Raw genomic sequence first — 11,987 nt, forward strand, 5'->3', positions numbered from 1 at the left:
GTCCGGGGGACTTTCTAATTCAGGCGTGCACCTAACCGTGCACGGGTAAAACTCTAACTTCTAACCGACACGTATCCTACTATGGTACAGATACACGGGCAATTAGCCCAAACTTGGTACACAAGGCCGATTCATGTATTTCTTCTGTATATAATCTTCAAGCCCATCTTGATCGTGGCCCACCTCTGACTCGGTCAAATTCTGGTGATAACACATGCCCCCTGGTTTTGGAAATGACATTTCCAAAATCATTACGCCTTTCCTTCGTCGGGTCATGTCATGGCAGAACAGCACTGCCGCAGAATCTTCCATCATTTCGCCTCGCCTCCTTGGCTTCTCTGCACGAATTGATCATTTCGGCATAACGTCCTCGAGAACCGTCATGGCATTAAACCTCCACTACACCCCCTTTATTTATCTGTGCCGAACGGTTCACCACTCCATCCCCTTGCTCTGTTCTGTCCACCAGCGCCAAAAAACCCTCTTCCCCTGTAGCAATGTCTTCCTCTTCCTCTTCCCCCTCAGGCCTCCCCCTCCAATCCTCGTCGAAGAGCAAGAATGAAGACAACCTCCACTCAGTGGCGAACCCCATCTCCTCCGACAAGGAGGAGAAAGAAGGAGAAGTAGAGAAGACAGGGGCCTCCCCCTCCGCCAGGCTCCCGCCGAAGAAGCGCTCCCGCACGTGGGCGGACAGAGAGGACGAGGATGATGACGAGGAAGGAGAAGAGGAGGAGGAGGAGGATGATTCCTCCTCTTCCGCTGGGTACCCGCCGACGAAGCGCTTCCGCGCTTGGGCGGACAGCGAGGATGATGACGAGGAAGAAGAAGCTCCGGCCGACGGCTGGGGCAGCAGCGGCGAGGAATTCTCCGGCAGTAGCGCCGACGGCGACGCCGACGACGATGCTAGCGAGGACTAGTAATGTAGGATTAGTAGTTCCTGAGCAATCGGCTCTTTCTTTTGCCCTCCCTTGCTTTGAGCAATCGGCTCTTCATTGTAAAAAATCATCTCTTATTAATGAAGAAGACTTTTCCTTAACTTAATTTTGCCGATTTCCCTTCGCACTGATTCTGCCGATTGTTAGTTTGATCAACGCTCAATGAGCCGATGGCAACGCATCGACCTTTTACGATAAATTTCGAGATGGACCAATTTAGCCATCTCCTCAAATGATAACCTGTGAACCTTGCTCAAACTCAGATCCCCAACTTCCAACCGAACAGGTCCAAACCGCAGTCACTGAGCGTATTATTAACGGCAACTTTTGTCTTCGGGAGAGCTCTAGGACCATTGCTGAATCAATCCGGAGGCCGGAGCTGATACTCCTGCAGGACAGGCTCCTGCTCCGTTTTCCCGCAGCAACTATTCCTCAAAAAAGTTGAGATGCAGAGCCAGCCGATTTCAACCAAATCGACTTCCTATAGCAGAGGGTCCTTCAGGACAAGCTGCCCCCCGAGCCTCAGTCAAGGCGAGAAAGGTAGTGAGTCAGCCAAATGTGCCGCCATTGGCCTCAAGTCATAATGCAGAGCCAGCCGATTTCAACAAAATCGGCTCCCCGAAGCAGCAGAACCTTCGGGGTGAGCTGCCCCCGAGCTTCTTCGGTCCACTTCTCGCGCCTTGCAGGTCGGATCGGCTCCTTTCCTTTGGCGGATCTGATGCAACCCATCCTTAACCCGATCTGCACGTCCAGGCTGCTCTTGGCATTGGTCAGGGTCATGATCCCTCAAACCGCCCCAGCTGATATTGCGGACTCGAGTACTTGCAAGAAGGCATTCCATTGAGTCTCTTCTTGTAACAGTTGTATCTCTTGAGTCGATGGCCATGCATCGGCTTTCTATCCTTAAGTCGATGTCTGCGCATCGGCTGTGCTTAAAAAAAATTTGAATTTTTTACGGCCGATTTATGTATCGGCCCCCATACTTCAATACCCATCATCAAAGGATATCTTGGGCTGCTGGGCATTTGTAAGACGCTTCTACTGCATATCCTCGTGTTTTATCCACCTGGGTGCCCCCCGAGCCGATTCTTTCAAGGGATTTGATGGTATCGGCTCTTCAGGTATTCCCTGTTGGATCGAATGTTGAACCCAGGTAGAATGTAAAGGTGAGGATAATTTTGGCCGATTGCTGGAATCGGCCTCCACGTTGCTTGCTCGATGAAGGTTTTGTAACGTTCCTCCATAGATCCTTGGGGCCGATCACCTGGATCGGCATCGCCACGTTCGTCCATCGATGTTTGCTTTTGTTACACGGTCAGGCCGGTGGATAAAACCAGCCTAACCCCGTTCTTTGTCACGTCGATGCGCTTGCGCCGTCCAAATTGATGCCCGAGAGTGGTTCTTGGCCCGATGTCTCCCAAACGTTCATGCCAGCCCGTCGAAATCTCGGCTGAATCATCTGCGTGGACGACTTCTACTTCATCTCCATCCCACCGTATTAGGCATTGGTGCATCGTGGATGGAATGCAACAGATTGGCGTGGATCCAATCTCTCCCTAGTAGGACAGCGATAGGAGCTTTTGCCGTCGACAATAAAGAACGTCGTAGGGACAGCTTTTCCTTCCTACGGTCGGATCCACATTCAGTAACACCTTGTGCGTCGGATGCTTGGCCGTTGAAATCGCTCGTTGTTACATTGGTCTTGATCAGATCCGAGCCGGAGCGTCCCAACCGACGTAGCATGGAGTATGGCATAATGTTAATCGCCGCTCCGGTGTCCACCAACATCTTGTTGACAGGCTGCCCATTGATGTATCCTCGCAAGTACAGGGCCTTCAGATGCTTGTAACTTCTTTCTCGTGGCTTCTCGAAGATGACCGGCCGTGGGCCGCAGATCCGGTTGTGCCACGGGTGCTTCGTCTAATCTCGGAGCGCTAAACTCCGTTGGAAGGATGAAGACCATGTTTGTGCCAGCCCGATGTCTCATCATCGGCTTTCTTTGTCCGGGCGCCACTCTTTCCTTTGTGGCCGACCTTCTTCGTCCGTGGTTCGCTGAATTTTGGCGGCCGGATCAGGCCGCGCCTTCCTCAACGTGTGCGGTACAACCTTTCAGCTTCTTCCAACCCACGTAGACGCTGAACCCTTCGTTTTTGGGAACGGCTGAGTCCATCAGGGCACCACCTTGGCCGGTGGTACCTGTCTTCTTCTTCTTCTTCTCCCTCGTCTTCCAAATCATCAAGATCTTCCATCCGAGGGGACTCGGCGCGTTTGCTTCGAGGCGGGAGAGGCCCTAGACGCTTGAACACGGACACGTTAGCTGCATCCTTCTTCTTTTGTTTGCATTCGCGGCGCTGCCGATTGTAGGCAATCGGCTCATTCCTGAATCCCAGCAGTGTCTGAAGAAGGGGCAGTCCCAGTGCCTATCCACGTCGTCTTGCGCCCTCGACTTTTCCTTGGCGTGGCGCTCATATCGCTCCTCGTCGTGATCATGTCGACGACGTCTCCTGTCGTCCCTAGCCAGACGATCCTTTTCATCATCGTCGTTGTATCGCCAACGTTGGTCGTATTAACCCACATACTTGTTGAGGAGGTGATCAGAGAGAGGTCGCTGATATCTTACGTTCCTCACTTCTCCCTCTGTGATGTAGCGCTTGCCGTCGTGGCGGAGCCGATCGCGTGGAGCGGCTTCCTCTGTATCTTTGCTATAAGAGCAGCTGCCCTCATCTCCGTCCTTACCAGAGAGGTGCCCAGGTCCCACCATGTTGATATTGCACGAGAAATCTGGCTGGCACCCTCCATGGTAAGTACACTCCACCATGTTAACGGCGGGGAAGGGGTGTGTGTCGACCTTCATGGCGTACCGGTTGAAAATTAGCCGCCCTTTTTCTATCGCCATTTGGATCTACCGACGCCACACCCTGCAGTCGTTAGTGGTGTGGGTGAACGTGTTATGCCACTTGCGGTATGGCTTTCTCGTTCAGCTCCCGCACCGTGGGGATCTTGTGGCCTTCGGGTACCTTTAGCCGCTTCTCCGTGAGTAAGAGGTCGAAAATCTGCTCAGCTTTGGTCACGTCGAAGTCGAACCCTTTTGGAGGGCCTTGTGGCTTAACCCACTTGCAGGACACGGGGCCCGCCGCCCGAGTCCATTCAGCCACCTGCTACCTCTCGATCTCCCGCGAGCACCTTCATCCTCGTCCGCCTCAACCAGGACCACCGCACGCTTGAATTTGTCCCGGTAAACATCCGGGTGGCGTTGTTCATATGCCGACAGCCTTCGCACCATGTGCGCCAACGAAGGGTAGTCCGCTTGGGAGGCCACGTCCTTGATCGATGATGAGAGACCCACCACCGCCAACTCGATCGCTTCTTTTTCACTTACGTGAACCGAATAGCATCGGTTCCTCACGGTCCTGAAGCGCTGGATGTATTCTGACACTGTTTCCCCGCGCTTCTGTCGTACTTGTGCTAGATCGGCAATACCAGCCTCGGAAGCTTCTGAGTGATACTGTATGTGGAACTGCACTTCCAACTGCTTCCAAGTCCGGACTGAGTTCGGTGGCAGCGATGTGTACCATCCGAAAGCCGATCCTGTGAGGGACTGTGCGAAGAACCTCACACGCAGCTCGTCTGATGCTGAGATCGTGCCCAGCTGTGCCAAATATCGGCTCACATGTTCGATGGAGCTGGAACCATCTGATCCACTAAACTTTGTGAAGTCCGGGAGCCGATATTTGGGTGGTAGAGGGATCAATTCGTACTCGTTGGGGTACGGCTTGGTATAGCCGATTGTCCTCCTTTTCGGCATCATGCCGAACTGATCTTTCAGAATTGTACAAATCTGATCCGCGGTGATGGCTGAAGGTGTCGAACCCTGAAGATTCGCCGGGGTGGCATACTTAGCCAGCCATGCTTGCTTTTCCAGTTCTGAGCCAACCGCAGAGCTGAGCTCCGGAGGTTTGTCGGAGTGGCGTACTTAGCTAGCCACGTCCGCTTCTCAAGATCCGCTCCCGATGTTCCTCCCTGCTGTTTCGCGAGGTCCCCGCTCGTTGCAGCCTGGTTCGAGAGTGCCCGAGTCATCGCAGTCCGGCACGTATGCGCACGTGTATCCGTGCGGGATCTCCTTGGGCGCCTCATGTAGGAATTGGTAGTCACAAGGGTCACCACCAATCTTGTAGACGACGTATGCCGATGAGTTCGGCACTTCGGTGCTGCCAACGCGAACGGCAGCGGTGGACGGGACCGGAGTGGCATCTCTCCTTGGTAAGTCCCCGGAGCTGGTCCCGACGGAGAATACCGATGGCTCATGATTTCCTGGATCACGCGCGAGCGACACGCTTCAAAGCGTTCACCGGGCTCTCGAGTGGCGGTGCAGCGAATGAGCCACCATGAAGTTGATCTCCCGACGCAGCCGACCCGGTGCGTTCTTATGACGGGGCGGACAGGTCCACTCCATCGAGCGCGCTTCGGTGAGAACCCCTTCCACCCGATGCCATGGGAGCGGGTTCTGTGGAAAGAGCCGATGAGGTCGGCTTCGAGGACCGCTTTGATCTCGTCATGCTTCTTCTTGAGCTCGTCAGTCAGATCCTCGTACTTGACCGGAGTGCTTTCCGCCATCTCGGATGTAGATGGCGATGCGGTGGATGTCGAAGATAGTCCCACCGGGCGTGCCAGAATGTGTTGCGGTCAGAAACCCACCGGCGGGCAGCGACTGGCAACACAGTAGAGCCGGGAACAACTCAGTGGCTGCGGCTGGCCCCGGTCCCTCGGAGCGACGGCCCGCAAAGCCTTCCGGTCACACGTCCGATGCCGTCGCAAGGGCGTGCCACCCGACCTATACCCGGTCGGGAAGGTGTTGGATGATGCCTCGCTTAGTTTCCTGCAAGGCATACACGTAAACGTTAAATACGAGCCTCGATCGGCTCTCGGGTTATCCCGTGAATCGGCTCAAAGAGCCGATCCACCCATGATTCGTACGAGGTGTACGAATATATGGTGGTCCTGCTTGATCAAGATAAAGCTAAAGCGATCTACGACGATTTAGGGTTTTCACCGCATAATCGGATCATCCTACTCACGATTGGGCCTCGCGCTCGCGTACGGTGACCGTAAGCCGATCCTAGACAGGGCCTAAAAACCAACACGAGGTTGATCCCCGGAACATCCTGTCTAGGGCTAGCAAACTCCACCCTACACGCCGCTGGATCCTCCAACCCTTTGTAAGGCCTAACTATTGCGGATATTAAACTAATCCTTGAAGAACAAGGAGCAACCGTAACGGATCGGATCTACTAAACAATGATCAAGCGGGGTGCCGCCCCTACACCTATGATAGGTGTAAGGGCGGCTAGATGTATAAGGGTTGCACTACGACAGCATATGATACGAAGAACAATGCTAACCCTAACACATCTAAGATAACTACGTTGCTCGCCATCAAAAAGGCTTCAGATACGAGCAACGCATGAACAACGTAATAAGCTTACGCTGCCTAGATCGCAAGATGCGATCTAGGCAGCATGGTGCTTACCGGGAGAAACCCTCGAGACGAAGGAGTTGGCGATGCGCCGAGATTGATTTGTGTTGAACGTTGGTTGTTGTTTATTTCATAAACCCTAGATACATATTTATAGTCCGGGGGACTTTCTAATTCAGGCGTGCACCTAACCGTGCACGGGTAAAACTCTAACTTCTAACCGACACGTATCCTACTATGGTACAGATACACGGGCAATTAGCCCAAACTTGGTACACAAGGCCGATTCATGTATTTCTTCCGTATATAATCTTCAAGCCCATCTTGATCGCGGCCCACCTCTGACTCGGTCAAATTCTGGTGATAACACAAGAATGTGGTTCTATTCCTTTAAAGTTGTACTACCTCACCACTTCTCCATGAGATGGATTATATCATAAGGTTCTAACTCAAAATATGATGATATGATTTGAATGAATGGATATAATTCTCCATTGGCTAGAGTTTGAAATAGGTAGATTTGGCAAGAGAAAAATAGAATAAGTGGACACTTGATGACAAGACTGGTATTGATCTCCTTGTCATGAATTCAAGAATGAAGTGGAAGGAATAACATGAGGTTCATGGTAGGAACATGAATTAGTTTAAGACATGCAAAAGATAAGTCAAGAATAGTTTCTCCATTTTATTGTTACTTGATTTGCAGTTGAATAGATATCCATATGTTATGGCAAGGAATACCATATTATGATCTTTTAGAAGATCAAGTAATTGATCCTTGCTTAATGTGTTGTTTGTGTTGGTTTTACTTCCATTTGATCTAACCCCTTGGATCAAATCATCACTACCCAAAAACAAGGTTTTATAAAGGTCACATTGAGGTTTATAGCGCTTGACTTGATAAGCTACTTCAATTCCATCAACTCAAGTGAAACTTCAGTTACTGTGACAAGTTTTATTTGAAAGCGCGAAAATTCCCTGGATTTTCTATGCATGAATGCAATGCACACATCTATTTCCTCTCTTTTTGTAACCCCAAATCTTGGGAGGTTACAAATTTTTTCTCCCAAAAACGAGTTGGGCCACGGACAATGGAAAATCGAGCTTGCAAAACACTAAAAACTCTTTCAATGTCCTTTCAGCATGCTTCTTGTGCCTTGACAAATTGAGCTTCTTTTTTGTTTCTAGGGTTTGATGGTCTTCACAAATGTTGCCCAAGATGGATACATGTCATCGACAAGATAGTAGCCCATCTTTTAGTCATGTCCATTGACTTTGTAGTTGCAAGCCAAAGTATCTCCACTGTCTAATCTAGCAAATAAATGGGATATAAGGAAGACACTGATGTCATTAGTGATCCTGGCCAAGGTTTTGGTTATTGGTCGGTAAATTTTGTTACCGGCTGTGTACTGAGTTTCCTTGAACCCCTGGTAAATGCTATTATCAATCAAAAAATCTAGAGAAATTTAAATTTGGTTTTCAAATTTTCTTGGGAACTGGTCGGGATTTCTCCGTTACCGTGGTAACCGGGAATCATGAGCCCCCTCAGGAAAGTACCCCAGCAATCCCCAAAAAAATGCCAAATTCACAAGTTCTCTAATGTCACGGCCTAAAGCACATTGGTGTAGGATCGTGACTTTTACCGCTGCCCATGTCATGCTTTCGAGCAATTCTTCCACCTCCAATGCCTACAATCAACACTCCGTCTTATGCTTGTACAACGTATCTTTTCATTCATAGTCATCAATCTTTGTATATCTTCTTCAATTGGAGCTTGAAGATACACTGGACCAAACACCCGACACCTTGGTAAACATTAGAGTAGATCCAATGGTTGTACCTTTACCAATGCGCAGACTCTCACCGGTATAGTCTGCCGGGATGCCATATGCAATCACCCACCCAATAATCCATTTGATTCTTGAATTATACAAAGCCCAATAAAATAATCAAAGGTTTTATAAAATTTAATAATAAGATCAAACTCATTATAATCAAGAAAGGGAGGGTTGGAAGCATCTAGATTATTTTTGTCTCTTTAACCGCAGGAAGTTCTCCAAAAGTATGAAAGGCTGGAGGGCTTTGTACCAACCATTCTAGTGTGGTTGGATTCTGTTCAACAGCCCAAGGACTTTCCGCACATTTTTTGTTCTTTCCACTGCTTGAAGTGATTGCGACAACTACGAAGAAACGACGAATCCCATATGCGATCACCCTCATAGCTACCGAGATTTTCTGATAGGAGCTAAATCCTGGGGCGCCAGCATTGTTTCTCCGTCGAGTAAAATGGCGAGAGTTCTTCTCGCAAGCTTGAACGATTTACATAATCAAAGCCTGAAGCATTATGTACCTTCTATGGAATGCAGTCTTGCATGAGCGCGGCGTGGCCAAGCGCTCTATTTCGTCGGGATGCAAACATGGCCGGCCATCGATCTGTGCTCCTTGTTCATATTGGCACTATCCTCGAGATGCTTCACGGCTGATGAGAATCATATGCTTAGTGTTATTGCTTTGGAGTAAATCATCGATATCCGAATCATCCGAAGACAACGAGTCTTCGAAAAGAAACTCCACTCTCAAGGTTGAACTCATCTACAACAATCCTATATCAAAACCAAATCAACCGGAATAGATTGAACTCAAAGAACAATCCGAACAAGATCCTACCGTGGCGTGGTAGGCTCCCGTGGCAGCAACGCACGAGGCGAAGAAGCAGCTCCGGTGAGGCTGAAGCCGACCGCCTAGGTCGAGGGCATGGCTGAATGCCCGAATCGGACCTCCACAATGCATCCATGGCGGCAGAAGAATACTTGGCCAGCCCGCGAGATTTCGACGTGGCGGGGTGCGAGGCACTCGGCGGTGGCCGGGCCTGGCTGGAGGCGGCCAAAAATGATGACAGGAGGCGTCGGCGGAAGATGAAAACGCAGACGGGGGAAGTTTCAGTGCACCAACTACTTCCACGCGGATAGGGGTCATGCTCAGTTTGGCCACGCAGCCCACACATGTTGAGGTCGGACGGGGAGGTTTTCCCACCCTCCTAACAAATTGGGTCGCACTCGTTTACGGAATCTGATGTACGCCAATTTTACGACCAAAACTGGAAACGTTTTGGCGTTTTTTATGAGATCTGCTATCGAGGTCATATGTTGCAGATGTTATCTGTGGAAAAACTATAAGAATGGTCGTACTCATTTCTTGAAAAATTATCTGTGGAAATTAAAGGTACCACTAAAAATTAGAATTTTTTATGTGGTTCTTGAATAAGAAACTTTTACTCACAAAAGATAACTTAGCAAAAAGAAATTTGACTGGATGCACCGAATGCGTTTGTGATTCTCAGAAGTCCGTAGAACATTTATTCATAAGTTGTCCATTTGCTAAACTGATTTGAAGGGTGATCTTTCTATATGCCAGCTCTAACTAATATTAAAAATATGTTTGGGAATTGGTTAAATGAAATTGATAAAAACACTAGAACACGGATTTATGTGGGAGTCTGTGCTTTACTTTGGCCAATGTTGAATTGTCGAAATAATGTTATTTTTAACAAAGCTGGACGTTCTCCATTCTTGTGGGTAATCCACAGAACTATGTACTGAATCAACATGTGGTCCCATCTCCTTTTCGAGAAGCAGCGGCGACATATGAATTCTGGATGCATTCGTTTGATGATGGTTGTATGGACTATCTTCAGCCAGGATGGTTGACAACGTTTTAATAAAATACAAGATGCATAGAGTTATTTTATTTTGGGAGCAACGGCAACATATGGATTCTGAATACTCCCATCTCCTTTTCGAGAAGCAGCGGCGACATATGAATTCTGGATGCATTCGTTTGATGATGGTTGTATGGACTATCTTCAGCCAGGATGATTGACAACGTTTTAATAAAATACAAGATGCATAGAGTTATTTTATTTTGGGAGCAACGGCAACATATGGATTCTGAATACACTCTCTTAATGGTGATCATACTAGCTACCTTCAGCTAGGGTGGTTGGCAGCCTTCTAATAAAATACAAGATGCATAGTGTAATTTTGCATTATCTATTTTGATGGTTGATTCATATGGTCACCTTGGGTGACCCATGAGTTTGTCAGAGTTTAAATTCTAAATTCTGGAAACTAAGTAATAAAGGGTTGTGTGCATCACTTTGATGCAGAGGCCGCAGCCTACCCCATTTTGAAAAAATATGTTGCAGATGTGTTCAGTACATTACTTTCCTAGAGAAACGGCAACACGAGTACACTGGGATCACCAGTTTTTACAAGGCAGATTAACAACCACGCTAACTAGAAGTTCGAACTCAAAAGAAAGAAAAACAAGGCCCTCACAGAGCACACAACGAAATGGACACCTTCGGGGCAGATGAACAGCATCATTGCTATTCCCCTGAACACATCATTCGAAGACCAAGGAGCATAACTCTGCCCTTCTCCTTCAACTGGTGCAGGCGCAGTCCCTGGCGTAGTTCACCAAATTATATCACATTCCATGCTCGCATTTGCTACCGTGTGGAGAATCGGGTGGGATGATCATCAAGCTCTCGCAATATGACATGTCCAGAAGATCGGCGATATCTGCCTGACGTAGCTCTGTTAACTCCTTATCAGCGCCGGTGCAGATCTCATCAAAGTGTCCGTCAATAGACTGGGAACTACGAGCTGGAGACAAGACCGTGTTTGCATAGCTGGGCAGAACTTCTCGAGGACACGAAGAACTCATTTGATTCTGTTCCGATAAAAAACTTGGAGCAGCAACACACACCTTAAGATCCACTGAGCTTGATGACAAAGCCATTTTCTTGTCAGTTACTATAGGAGACTTCGATGTATCCATTTGACAAACCATCTTCTTCGGGTCATCAGCTGAACGAGCACTAAATCCTTCGGCACTTGCAGAATCTGAACCTTTTCTGCCTAGCGTAGTTGCATTTTCACCAGTCTCTGTTAGTCCTTGTTTAGGTTTGGGTCTTGCCTGCAAATCGGGTGAGAGTTTATTGTTCTTGGATGAATCTTCATTGCACTTCACCGTACTCGAACCACCGCTGTCCAGGATAGGTGTGTCGCCAGACACATTTTGGAATTGCTCTAGCAATCCTCTGGTTAAGTACGAGTTCACTTTCCTCTTCATACCATTATTCCAGTGATTCTTTACAGCTTTTCCGGTCCTGGCAGGATAGGAGATGACCAATTGCAACAAATTATAGGTAAAAACAGTGCACTGAATTCCTATGATAGAACAATGAAATGCAACAGAAAGTAAGGATCAATAACCCTAGTTAAACTAGCTAGTTACAGAAAAATAGAGTAAATTGCACAAACAGAGAGGTGGGTCCAAGTAACAAAATACGTGAATTTTGAGGCTTTGTAACAAAAAGACCAACTATTGATCAAGCCTAGTTGTGATACATACCCCAACTCTATGCAGATTAGCACATATTCTGTTCACCATTTTTTATCTGATGATTGGTTGCTCATAATGTGTTCAAATTTTCCCAGTTCAATCATCACATTAAGATTTGTCTTAAAAGAATGTTTTTCGATTTTTTTGGGACTATGATTTTTCGGCCTTTT

The sequence above is a fragment of the Lolium rigidum genome, chromosome 2 (genome assembly GCF_022539505.1).
Source record: "Lolium rigidum isolate FL_2022 chromosome 2, APGP_CSIRO_Lrig_0.1, whole genome shotgun sequence".
Classification (NCBI taxonomy): Eukaryota; Viridiplantae; Streptophyta; class Magnoliopsida; order Poales; family Poaceae; genus Lolium; species Lolium rigidum.